This window comes from Felis catus, chromosome F2 (genome assembly GCF_018350175.1).
Source record: "Felis catus isolate Fca126 chromosome F2, F.catus_Fca126_mat1.0, whole genome shotgun sequence".
NCBI classification, from domain to species: domain Eukaryota; kingdom Metazoa; phylum Chordata; class Mammalia; order Carnivora; family Felidae; genus Felis; species Felis catus.
The window spans coordinates 41,755,233-41,768,595 of NC_058385.1; the positions used below are offsets into that span (position 1 = coordinate 41,755,233).

The following is a 13,363-nucleotide window of genomic DNA, read 5'->3' on the forward strand; positions in this document are numbered from 1 at the left end:
CAACCAACTGAGCCACCCAGGTGCCCCCTTGAGATATGATCTTCTATCCCTACTTTCTTGATGGTTTTTATTATGAAAGGATGCTGTATTTTGTCAAATGTTTTCTCTGTATCTATTGAGAGGATCATGTGGTTCTTGTCCTTTCTTTTATTAATGTGATGTATCATATTGATTGATTTGTGGATACTGAACCAGCCCTAAATCCCAAGTGTAAGTCCCACTTGATCATCGTGAATAATTCTTTTAAAGTATTATTGGATCTGGTTGGCTAGTATCTTGTTGAGAATTTCTGCATCCATGTTCATCAGGGAAATTGGTCTATAGTTCTCCTTTTTAGTGGAGTTTTTATCTGGTTTTGGAATCAAGGTAATGTTGGCCTCAAAGAACAAGTTTGGAAGTTTTCCTTCCATTTCTATCTTTTGGAACACCTTCAAGAGAATAGGTGTTAACTCTTCCTTAAATGTTTGAATTTCCCTGGGAAGCCAACCAGTCCTGGATTCTTGTTTGTTGGGAGGTTTTTGATTATGGATTCAATTTCTTTACTGGTTATGGGTCTGTTCAAATTTTCTATTTCTTTCTGTTTCAGTTTTGGTAGTTTATATGTTTCTAGGAATTTGTCCATTTCTTCCGGATTGCCCATTTTATTGGCATATAGTTGCTCACAATATTCTCTTATTACTGTATTTCTGCAGTGTTGGTTGTGATCTCTCCTCTTTCATTCTTGATTTTATTTGGGTCCTTTCCTTTTTCTTTTCGACCAAACTGGCCAGTGGTTTATCAATTTTGTGAATTCTTTCAAAGAACCAGCTTCTGGTTTCACTGATCTGTTCTACTGGTTTTTAAAAATTTTGATAGCATTGATTTCTGCTCTAATCTTTATTATTTCCTGTCTTCTGCTGGTTTGGAGTATTATTTGCTGTTCTTTTTCCAACTCTTTGAGGTGTAAGGTTAGATTGTGTATCTGAGACCTTTTTTCTTCTTTAGGAAGGGCTGGATTGCCATATATTTCCCCCTTATGACTGCTTTTGCTGCATCCCACAAGTTTTGGGCTGTCATGTTATCATTTTCATTGACTTCCATGTACTTTTTAATTTCCTCGTTAACCCATTCATTCTTTGATAGGATGTTCTTTTTATTAAAATTTTTTTTAATGTTTTTATTTATTTTTGAGAGAGACTACGAATGGGGGAGGGTCAGAGAGAGAGAGGGAGATACAGAATCTGAAGCAGGTTCCAGGCTTTTGCTTATCTGGAAAAACTCTCTCCTTCAATTCTGAATGATAAACTTGCCAGTAGAGCATTCTTCGTTGAAAGTTACTACTACCTTTCGGCATTTGGAATACACTGTGCCACACTCCCCTCTGGTGTGCAAAGCTTCTACTGAAAAATACGCTGACAGTGCCTTCTTTTGTTACCAGTTGTTTTTTCTCTTGCTGCTTTTAAGGTGCTCTAATTTTTTACATTTTACTTATTTATTAATTTATACTTATTTTTGAGAGAGAGAGAGAGAGAGAGAGACAGTGCACTTGAGTGGGGTAAGGGCAGAGAGAGAAAGGGGAAGAGGATTTGAAGCAGGCTCTACGCTGATAGCAGAGAGCCTGATGTGGGGCTTGAACTAATGAACAGTGAGATCATGACCTGAGCTGAAGTCAGATGCTTAACTGAGCCACCCAGGTACCCCGAACATTTTAATTACAATATGTCTTGGTGTGGATCTTTTGGGGTTCATCTCATTTGGAACTCTCTGGGCTTGCCTGATCTGAATGTCTGTTTCATTCCCAGGTTAGGAAAGTTTTCAGCCATTAGGTCTTCAAATAAGTTTTCTCTCTTTTCTTCTCCTTCTGGGACCCTGATAATGCAAATGCTATTCTGCCTGATATTATCCAATAAGTCCTTTAAACTATCTTCATTTTTTAGAATTCCTTTTTCTTTTTGCTGCTGTGGGGGGGTGAGTTATACACTCCCCTGACTTCTAGACTACTGATCCCTTCTTCTGCTTCATCTAGTCTGCTGCTGAACAGCTCGAGTATTTTTTCAGTCCACTTATTGTATTCTTCAGTTCTGTGACTTGTTTAGTACTTTATTCTCTAGATCTGAAGTCTTCACTGGGTTCATTCTTCTCCCAAGTTCAGTGAGCATCTTTATGACCATTACTTTATCAGGGCAGAACCCCCTGGCTCCTCAGGGAGAAGCTCCATTTGTGAGATCCATCCCAACTGAGGGTTCCCGCAATGAGGGTGGAGTTTTTGGCAAGACTGTATCTCTGTCTTTTCTACCTGTCTTAATGTGGTCCCTTTAACAGTTTGTTGTGGAAGAGTTGTTTGGCTAGTTTTCAAGTTTTATTCAGAGGAAACTATTCCATAGGTAGCTGTAGATTTGATGTGTCCATTGGAGGAGGGAGTTCCTATGCCAGCATCTTGAACACTCTTCCACAACATATTACAGAAATTAGTAATGATTTTTTAAAAAGTACATTTCTTAGATAAGAAAAAGAGGGACAAGCTTTTGTATTTTAATTTTAAACTCATATAAAGCTGAGTTGAAAGGAACTGAAACCAAAATTTTAAACCACATATAGAGAGAAGCCACAGTAATTTTTTAAGAAGTCTCCTCTAGGCACCAAATCTGCCCATTACTGAAGAGCAGACTCAAATGCATTATTCTACAGGCTTAGCCAGAAAAAGAAAAAAGAAAAGTTAACATGTACTCAACACCTATACAAGTGTTAGGCATTTCCACATTTTACTGTTTTAATGATCTAAATTTTGTTAAGTGGTAATTATACACGTTTTACAAAAAAATAGAGTCGTGTATAGTTAAACAATTTTCCCATGGTCTCACAGCTAGTTTTTATAAAAATGCAAATTTTTTCTAATATACATTGTTACCTTCAGAAATAAACATTATAGAAATATTTAATTTATGTGAACCTTATTATGTATTTGGGGAAAGCACCTGAGGAAAAGAACCGAAATATGGTAATAAGTATTAAAATGCTAAAAGTAATCATTCAAATACTATAAGGGAATAAAAAGTAAAAGCTGTGACTGCTTTAGGGTGTCAGTAAAGGCAATTTCAAACAAGTTAGGCTTGGTAGAGAAATTCACCATGGTGTGTAAGAACTAAGTCATAGTTGAGAATTTTTAAAAAATTGGAAAAACAGAATAAAGACACTCGGAGTTACAAAAGATCTTTAGAAAAGTTGGAGATAGAGGGAAGAATATGGACCTCAAGTTTTAAACAAGACCTCCAGACTTTAACTAGCATTTAAGCCATATAACCCAAGGCAAGATTAATATTCTTTAACTATACTATAATCAGGTTAACTCCTTATTCAAAAACCAAAGGTTCCCTGGCCAACCAAATCAAATCTAAAATCTTTAACCTGGCATTCAAAGCCCATCAGTCATGCCTAAGCTTGTCCCCAGTCTATTTTTCTAGTTTTACCTCTTTCTATATGTTCTATTATAATCAAACCAGATTACCACCTGTTCCCAGAATATACTCTGGCTTTCTCACCTACCTCTGAGCCCAATATGTGCCCCTCTCCCCTGCCATTCTGAAATCTTACCAATTCTTCAAGATGTAGTCAGCTCAGTAGCTTCACACCCAGAGATATTGTTTCATCTTTAAATTCTCCTATCATTTTATCTGTACCACTTCATGGCACTTTATGTTTCTATCAGGTTTCATAAAGATTTATATACCTACTTTTCCCTAAAATATTTGGAGGTTCCTAGAAGCAAGAATATTATTTCCTACAATTTTGTATTGCCCAAAACACTTACAAAAATGCTTGCATATATATGCCATCAATCTGTACTGAGGTGAGTATAACCAGCAGTTAAAAGTGGCAGAAGCTTCTCAACCTAGAGTTTGAAGAAAATCAAAGACTTCATTTTTGACATCTGTACTAATATTCACAGAAAACAGGAACCACACCCTATACATCAACTGCTTCACTAGACCCACAGATTTTAAATTTACAAGCAAATGTTCAGGTCCATTCAGCTAGCATCTAATTATAAATTCTAAGTATTGAGCATGGCAGATCCTGTTTTAAAAAAATCTCAATCTCATGATAATATATAAAAATTATTTCTTCTCTTGCCAAGAAGCACAGCTGTTTAGTTAGCAAACAAAAAATGATGATGTGTGCATATTTTTACCATCAACAAAATCCAGATAAAAAAGTGCATCATTTCAAAAAGTATTTGTACAGGGGCAGCTGTACAGTGCTGACTGCTGAAAACAACAACAACAACAAAAAACCCACCACATAATATTGAAAAACAAAGCTAGTAAAGCTCAACTAAAATACTACTGTGGAGTTGATTATTCCATCACATCCCTAATAAATTTTCTTTAGTATTTTTCAAAGCAGTTATAATCTGCTCACCACATTCAAGGCTTTATGCTTTGTGTCAGAGGGAAAGAATGAATGAGATGCTGGGAATCAAGACACGTTACCACAAAATTTTAATGAAAAGCACAATAAGATAAATACTGTGATAAAAATAATAAAGTGGTAAGGAAGCAAAAAAGGAAGAGTGAAGATATGGCTTAAAGAATGTAGCATTTGAACACTTGAAATAGATGTGAACAGTATGTGGAACTTCAGAAGGTAAAACAATGGTAAAGGCACAAAGCTCTACAGGAAAATATCTGTTTCAAAAAAAAAGTCACATGTGCGGTACCTGAGTGGCTCAGTTTGTTGAGCGTCTGTCTTCAGCTCAGGTCATGATCTCACGGTTCATGAGTTTGAGCCCCACTTTGGGCTCTGTGTGGACAGCTTGGAGCCTGGAGCCTGCTTCAGATTCTGTATCTTCCCCTCTTTCTGCCCTTCCCCCGCTCCACTCTGTCTCTCTCTTAAAAATAAACATTATAAATAAAATAAGACAGAAATTCACACGTACATCTGCAGCAGAGGCTAGACAGAGACATTTAGTAGAAAAATGGGGAGAGAAAAAAATAAGACTACGATGAGTTTTTGTTTGTTCCAGACAGTTTTTTCTGAAGCTTTTGGAAGGAGTGGTCTGATAAGAATTGATAAGAGTGAAGTTTGCAACAGAAAAAGAAAGAATAGAGATCAGGTCCAGGATTGCTGTGACTGACTAGATATGGAAGAATAAAGCTGAAACTAACTCCACAGATTTTTGGTCTAAGCAGCGAGGAAGCTGGTAAAACTAGTATTAACTTTCAATAAACATGAAGTAGTAGCAAACATTTATTGACCCTTACTTTGTACAAAGTAGTGATAAAAGAAGCACTCAAAACTAGGGGCGCCTGGGTGGCTCGGTCGGTTAAATGTCTGGCTTTGGCTCAGGTCATGATCTCACGGCTTGTGAGTATAAGCCCTGCATTGGGCTCTGTGCTGACAGTTCAGAGCCTGGGAGTCTGCTTCAGATTCTGTGTCTCCCCCTCTCTGTGGCCCTTCCCCGCTCATGCTGTCTCTCTCTCTCAAAAATAAATGCTAAACATTATAAAAAAAAAAAAATAAAGGAGCAGAGGAGAACAAACCAAAAATATTTTTAAAAAATTAAGAGTGATGAAGCCCAGGGCCAAAAAGTTTAGTTGGGAGATAACTGTAGACAGGGGGAACATCTAGAAACAACTCTATAATGACTAGAAATTCAAGCTGGGCCTTAAAGCAATAGTAGGTCAAACTATTTGGGGGAGAGGGAGAGAGGAAGACAAGGGGGATGATGATGTACAAACACTTTCCCCGGAGAAGAAACAGTTGAGTCCATAATAGAGGGGGTAGGGCCAGGAGAAAGTACAGTGGTTGAATAGAAATCTGGTAAGATAGGGAAAAGCAAACAGCAAAGAAAAGGAAGTATCAGATTGAACAGTTTAGACTTTATTATACAGGCAACAGGAAGATTAAGGCCTTCAAGTAGGAAAATATCAATCCATATACAAAAGCAGTACACAGGATGGACTGGAGAGACTCCTGAAACTAGGCTGAAGGCAAACAAAAAAACCCCAAAACCCAGAAAAGCAACAAAAGCCTGAGTCACAATAATTAACAGCAGAAGGGGAAGAGAGAATTAGTGAGGTATAGAGGACAGGATTTAGAGACCAACTGAATATGTGGATGAAAAGTGAGTGAAAGATGACTTCAAAGGTCTAAGCATAAGCCACTGGCAGGTGCTGGTTTTGCTTTAGAAGGGACAAGAAATCAATTTGGGACATATTTATCTTGAAGTACCTTCAGCATACCCACAAGACAGACATCTGTCAGACAAACAGAAATGCTAGGATGAGCAGGGAGCTCCAGGACTAAAAAGATGGAGTAGTCATTCATGTAGAGATATTGACTGATACTCCGGAAGAAAGAAGAGTGCAAAGGACTGACCTCTCAGGAACACCTAGAAAGAAGCAAGAGAAGGGGAGAAAAGAGAGCACAAAGCACCTTTTCAACATAATTGCACATGTCTCACAAGCCTCACAGACTAAACAACCTTATTGTGCCAAAAGGCCACAATAAGCAGTGAAACATGTGGACAAATCGAGGACTAATGGTAATGTATAATAATAAAATACTTCAGAAAGCAATGCCCTTTGACACTGGAATTTTTAATCACAGAAATTTATCCTGAGAAAGAAACTCTTGAGGAGGGCAGGGGGAAGGGCACACATCTGTGCATAAAAAAATTTCCCTCTGGCATTAACTCTAATAGTGAAAATGGAATCTAAATTCCTAGCCATAGACAGGAATGGTTAAATGTAACATGAAAAGCCAAATATCTTAAAAGAAAACATTTACCACATAAAATTTTAAAACTTCAACATTGAAAGGAAAAAGCATTAATGTTAAGAAAAATATCTGTAACCTATGACAAAGGGTCAACATTTTTAAGATACAAAGGGCCCATGTAATTAAATCAATAAGAAAAAAGTAAAATATCCCCAAAGAAAAATGGGTAAGATACAAATGGCAATTTCCAAAACAAATAAAAATGACCAGTAAATAGAAAAATGTTGGTTCTCAGAAATAAAAAGGGAAATGATGTATTATTCACCTCTCCATGATATGGGGAAAATGGGCACTCATATTCTTGACAAAACACACTGGAACAACTTTTCTGAATGCCATTTTTGGCAACAGAAGCACTTTAGAAAGTTTACACAAAAAAATCTATTTCCAAGTATACATGCAAAAAAATTTAAATCATTGTACAAAGTTATTCACATACTGTGGCTTTGTCTTACTAATGTTGAAAAGTCAGAAATAACCTAAACATTCAACAATAGGAGACTGGTTAAGTAAATAATGCCATTATCTATATAACGGATTTTTTTGACAGAACAGAGATTAATATTTAATGTGGAAAGTTGTTAAATAAGGCAGTTTATTAAATAAAGGTTTCTAAACAGCACATATAAACTTTTTTTCTTTTTAAGTCTAGAAAATACACATCAAAAATTTAGTATAGGTTGTCTCTGAGCACTAGGGTAAAATATGCTTATACTGCCCAATTGTTATTTTTTTAATGTTTTTATTTATTTTGAGAGAGAGACAAAGTGCGAGTGAAGGAGGGGCAGAGAGAGAGGGAGACAGAGTCCAAAGCAGGCTCCAGGCTCAGAGCTGTCTGTGTGGATGGAGCCCAATGCGGGGGGCTCAAACTCATGAACCGTGATATCATGACCTGAGCCAAAGTCGGACACTTAGTCCACTGAGCCCCCCCAGGCACTCCTGTACTGCCTAATTATTTTTATAATGAACACATATTCTCTGGTTAAAAAAAAAAAAAAAAGAATAAACCTTCTTAAGTAACAAAACACAAAGAACATGTAGAAAAAATCAGGTGTGAAAAAAAATGCAAAGTTATAGGTACAATTGATAAAAAAAAAATCTTTTTAATCCCCCCCCCCCAACTACTGTTAAATTAAACAAGTATAAAGAATTAAGGATAGGGGCACCTGGGTGGCTCAGTCGGTTAAGCGTCCGACTTCGGCTCAGGTCACGATCTCACAGTCTGTGAGCTTGAGCCCCACGTTGGGCTCTGTGCTGACAGCTCAGAGCCTGGAGCTTGCTTCGGATTCTGTGTCTCCCTCTCTCTCTGCCCCTCCCCTGCTCAGGTTCTGTCTCTCTCTGTCTCAAAAATAGATAAAAATATTTTTTTAAAAAATTAAAAAAAAAAACACGATAGCTCCACTTACAAAAAATGTAAAGAAAAAAAGATGAAAAAGTTGATACAAAGAGGAAAATAGAAAATTCACATCACAAAATCTTAATCATATTAGAAGGAAGCATGTTCATCTCTAAGAGTCAACAATTTCAAGATTGGGGTTAGCAACCTGAGTTAAAGTAAAAACACAACAGAGAAAATGAGTCAACTTTGGGATGAGAAAAGGATTAGAAAGCAACTAGTACACAGGCAGCTGGAAAAGAAATATTTAACAGTTACCAAAGCTGTGACTTTTATCAGGAGTGCTAGGCAGAAAAAGGAAATGGCGGTATTTACAGGTTGAAAATTGACCAGTTATACACAGCAAAGGTCAAGGAGAAGAATATGAGGTGCTAGTGAGTTCACAGAATATGAACTACAAGGTTCAGCACTGGAAAGAAGGAAGAAAAATAACAGCCTGGGAGGTGACAATGAGGACACAAAGCTGGTTCATCAGGTATGATGGAAAACAGAAACAGAAACACGGGCTCTTGAATCATCATCACCTCTGGTGATTTTAAGACTTGAGGTAGTTAAGGATGATGACAAGGTTAAGTAACTCAGTCATCCACGTAGGTTACTGATGTAGAGTAGAGGTGAAGGTCACTGGAGTTAGTGAACTGTAGTTACAAATGTGGCCCACCTTTATGGTCTGAAATGACTATAACTGTTACTTTAACCTCTGTAATGCTTTACTTTCCTTTGACTCAGATACATCCTTTTCAGCCTGAGAGATAGGAATCTGGGTGGCACTTAACTTCTCTCTGCATTTTATTCAACCACAAAATGAAGAGAATAAGGAGATGGGATAATAAATTAAATCAGTGATTCTCAAACTCTGAACATTAAAATCACAGGTGGTTTAAACAAAACAAAACAAACAAACAAAAACAGACAAAACTACCTATGCCTGACCCCAAACCCAGTAATTCTGATTTGTTCTAGGGTGGAGTTCAGGCATCAGTATTTTTAAGAAGCTCCTCAGGGAATCCTAATGTGCCGGCAAGGCTGAAAACTAAACTGCCTATTTCTAAAGGTTGCTTCCTTTTAAAATTCTATGATTCTATGTAAATGACAGCCACTTTGTTCATTTGCTAATATAACTTACTATCATGCACCAGGCACTTTCACAAACATATTTTAGTAGATCCTCACAACTCTTTGAGGCAATATTTGTGTCCATTTCAAAAATGAGTCCAGTGTAGTTTAGAGAAATGAAGCAACTTGTTCAGGAGTCACAAGCTAGTAAGGAGGAGAGCTAGAATTCAAATTTGTTGGTTATTTGTTCAAGTCTATCATATAAGCAACGTGCTTTCTCTAGCACTCACAGCAACTACTTGAATGCCTCCCAAATTGAGCATACCAGTTTGTGGTTTATGGATCAATTGGAGAGAAAGTTACTTTGGATGGGGGTAGAAAACTGACCCCAAATTCTACAGTAATTTCATTATAGAATTACTAAACACCTTCACCTAGAGAGATCTGCAACTTGAAACAGCACTCTGAAAGTGTATCTACATATATACTTTATTCAGTTAAGCCAACAAGAACATTGCTATTAAGCATGCAGCTGGCATACAAAGCCAGTTCTCAAAGATAAGCTTATCAATAGAAAAGCAATTTTTAAATGCTTTGCATTGAGTAAGGCATTCTAAACCAAAATTTTAAGACAATTCTGAAAAATTGAGAGAAATGAGAGTTGCTCTACCAAAGAGCTTCAATGTATAAACATGACCTTCAAATTTATCAGGCATTATCTCTATTTTACACTTTAAAATGATTATTCTTTTGCTGACACACTGCTTCTTCTTTGTTGATTATACTTCAGCCCATTATCTACATGAAAATTTCATAAACATTCAAGTTCTGTATCCTTAGGCCAAAATTTGAGTTAACAAATTCCGAAAGAAAGAAAAAAAGAAAGAAAGAGGCATTAGAGAAGATTTAACTTCTATGCCCATGGAAAGGGCAATTTAATAAGAAATTCATGAAGTACATTTATATGGGACATATGTGTCTTCATCCATTCAAACCTTTACTGAGTGAGCATCTGCTGTGTTCTCGGCACACTGGGGATGAAGATGTAAATCAGATTCCGTGCGGTGTCTGTGGTCAAGGAGGTGCCAAGACAGATCAATGTAATATTTATTGGAATGCAATGTGGTAAGTGATTTATTCTTGGGGAGAAAAGGGGGATGTGGTAAGGAGAACAGCATAGGAAAGGTTTCAAAAAGTTAGGCTCAAGTGAAAATTTCACCACAAGAACCCCTGTCAGTCAGCTCTCTAGGAAATAAGTATACTGAAGAACTAAAATCAAGAAGAGCAGCAAAGACAGAGGAGACAAGGTGGACAGAGATTGCTCCACAACTGTGAGTTATGTATTCTACAAAGTTATGCTATAGGAAAAACAAGAAGGCTTCAGAATCCTAAAGACCTCAGTTAAATACCAGTTTGGTTGCTAGACCTGTGAAGTTAGTTAAGTCACCTCATTTCTAGGTTAATTCTTCATCCAGAAAAACAAATGTGTATAATGGTGTTTACTTGACAGTGAAGCAAAACAAAAAGGATTTTTTTTTTTTTTAAGAACTAAGGAAATTAGCAACCAAATCTGAGCAGAAACTATCTTTACCTCTAGATTAAGAAAAGAAATTCTCCAAGACATGATTTAGGGTTTATCATACTTGTGGTTAAGAGTCCCCTCAGTTCATTTAACAGAATTTTAAAGCTAAGATGCCTCTGTTTAAAAGTATCAATTTACATTCATTTACTGGGGTAACTCAAGCTGAATCTCTGATGCCTTGGTGAGTACACCAGTTTTATTTTTTGAGGCGATAGCATGTGCTTTCCAGTTAAGGACAGAAACTTAATACCATTCACCTCCAGCGCCGTCAGGACCCAAATAGATTAAAAATAGAAGCCTTCTTTAATACTGAATTAACCTGAGGACCCCGTGAGCCACGAGAATACAGAAAAAAAGGTAAATGCTCAAAACATGGCAGGCATGCACCTTTAAAAAATGAAAAGGAGAAAAAAACACTTCGTAATGGCAAGATCACTTCAACTTATGACACATGCCTGTAAGTCTCTCAAAGTTCGTCAGTCTTTCTTTAGTCTCCTCTGTAACGTACTACAAAACACAACAAAGAAGCTATTTAACAACTTACATACTTTGTGAGTCTTACAAAAGGGCTTAGTTATCTGTAACCTTAATACTACCATTGCCATCGCACACTCACAAGTGATTGCTATGATGAAAGAACACACAAGGGAATTCAAGCAACATGAGCAGCAAGCTGTTGGGCCTCCGTAACATTTTAAAAAGAAAAAATAAATTCGGCAGAAGACAATACAACTTTAAAAGACTAGAAATAAACAATGCGTTGGAGCCAACGCTTCTATCCGAGCAAATCCTGCGGTGCCGTATTTTGCCAAGTCACATAAAAATATGCTGTTCAACTTACAACGTCCCTGATGCCCAAACACTGCAAACTTTTCGGAAAGAAAAACGATGGGGCCCCAGGACGCCACCGGCCGCGAACCGGACCCCAGTCCTCACGCCCCGCAACTTCTCTTCTCGCCGGACCTCGGGGCCCCGCTGGCGCCTCGGCCCGCCCCCCGCCCGCGGTCCCGCGGCCCCGGCAGGCACCAGCGCGGACCCTCCGGACGGCCCCCGAGCCCGCGGGCGCAGGCGGCGGTGTTCTACGGGCGGGCGAGGCTCGCTGCCGGCGCCCGCGGGCCAACGCCAGCGCGCGGGGAGCGGCCGGGGAGCGGCCCGGGAGCGCCCCGTTTCTCACAGACCCCAACATGGCGTCGGCCGCCGCCCGCGACGACGACACCTCCCCGCGCCGCAGACGGCCCGGAGACCGCGGAGGCAAGCGCCGGAAAGTTTCGCTTCTCCTCTCCCGGCCCGCCAGGGACGGGCGCACAACCAACCTCGGGCTTCACCTACCCGGCCGGGCGCGGGCGGCGGCGACGGCAGCGAAGGTCCGATTCCTCGTCGTCCCGGGCGCCGGGCGCGGACTCTGCCCGTTCCTCCGCCCCAGTCTCCCAGGGTGTGTGCAGCCAGCGGCCCCGCGCAGTCGGCGCGATCCGGACGCGGCGGGCGGGCGGACGACCGGCACAGCCGCTCGCAGGTGACTCCCCCGCCCCTCCAGTCGAACCCCACAACGGGCGCCGGGGCTGGCCTCTCCCCTGCGCGTGCACGGGCGCGCCGCCGCCCACACGCCAGGCGCGAGCGCTCGGGCACGAGCACACCCACACCACTCACTCCCCCGCCCTTTCTTGCTTGTTCCCTCGCCCCGCCCGTGCGGCCCGCGCGACGTGCTCGAGGGGGCGGGGCCTCTCAGTGGACACACCCACCTAGGCAGTCCGAGGCAGAGGGTTCCTTCCTCCGCTCTGTGTGCGGTCAGGCTCTCCGGAGCCCTGGGGTGCACGTGGGAAGGCTTACCTGGTTTGCGTGGCTCTGGCACTCCTTTGGAAAGGATTGTTCATCTCTTTACGAGGTTCTTGGGAAGAAGGGAAGGAAGGCTGGGTTCCCTTTCCCCTACCACGAACGGGCCTCCCCGGGGAACTTAAGAACTTTCTGCAGGCGGGAAAGAAAGGCTTTGTAAATGTAGAGGCGTACGGGCGTACGTCTGTTTGCTAGTTCCGCTTAGCACGGCGTTCCTGCCCATCACATGTTTCATTTGCTCTCCCTAAAGCCCATACCTCTTGAAACCGAAAGAACTGCGGTTACAACACCTACCCCATGTACTTTGCACAGCCCTTTAAGGGCATGCCTTTATTGCCTGCCTTAGAACTCTCGTCTTCCCAGAACTTTTCTCTGACGCTGCAAAACCTCATCTACCTACTTCAACAGGCTTGGAAACAGTGATGATAGTATATAAGGTTAACCCGCCCTTCCTCATACCGCAGCAACTGTTTGCTAAGCGCGCTGATGGGTACGTGGAGAGATATCAAAGATGTCTGAGAATGGACAAGGAATGGGGGAAGGGGACTGCGGCATACTCAACACAAAAAGTGTGTAGGTGTAAATTAGATTTGGGTATTATTTCAAGAATATTTAACCTTTGTTTGACAGTTCTTGAATTAGAGCTGCCAGCATCCGAGCTGCACATAACTGAGCACCCACCAAGGGAACATGAGCAGGCCTTGATCCTGATCCGCTTTCTTTTGATGTGGGTTTCTATC

The 13,363-nt window shown here is 40.4% G+C and overlaps 1 protein-coding gene across 4 annotated transcripts in view; it reads right to left on the reverse strand.

The window, feature by feature from the left end:
• The window catches only part of PLEKHF2 (pleckstrin homology and FYVE domain containing 2), a 28,364-nt gene extending 15,613 nt beyond the window's left edge, over positions 1-12,751 (reverse strand). Inside the window, exon 1 of one of the 4 annotated variants that reach the window (XM_019822915.3) lies at positions 12,621-12,751. The gene's annotated coding sequence lies outside the window, so the exon portion shown is untranslated. Of the gene's footprint in view, positions 1-11,634; positions 11,922-12,106; positions 12,255-12,620 lie in introns of those variants that run through there. The other 3 variants (XM_023248253.2, XM_023248254.2, XM_011291404.4) reach the window with 3 other exon arrangements.
• Positions 12,752-13,363: the final 612 nt, after the last annotated feature.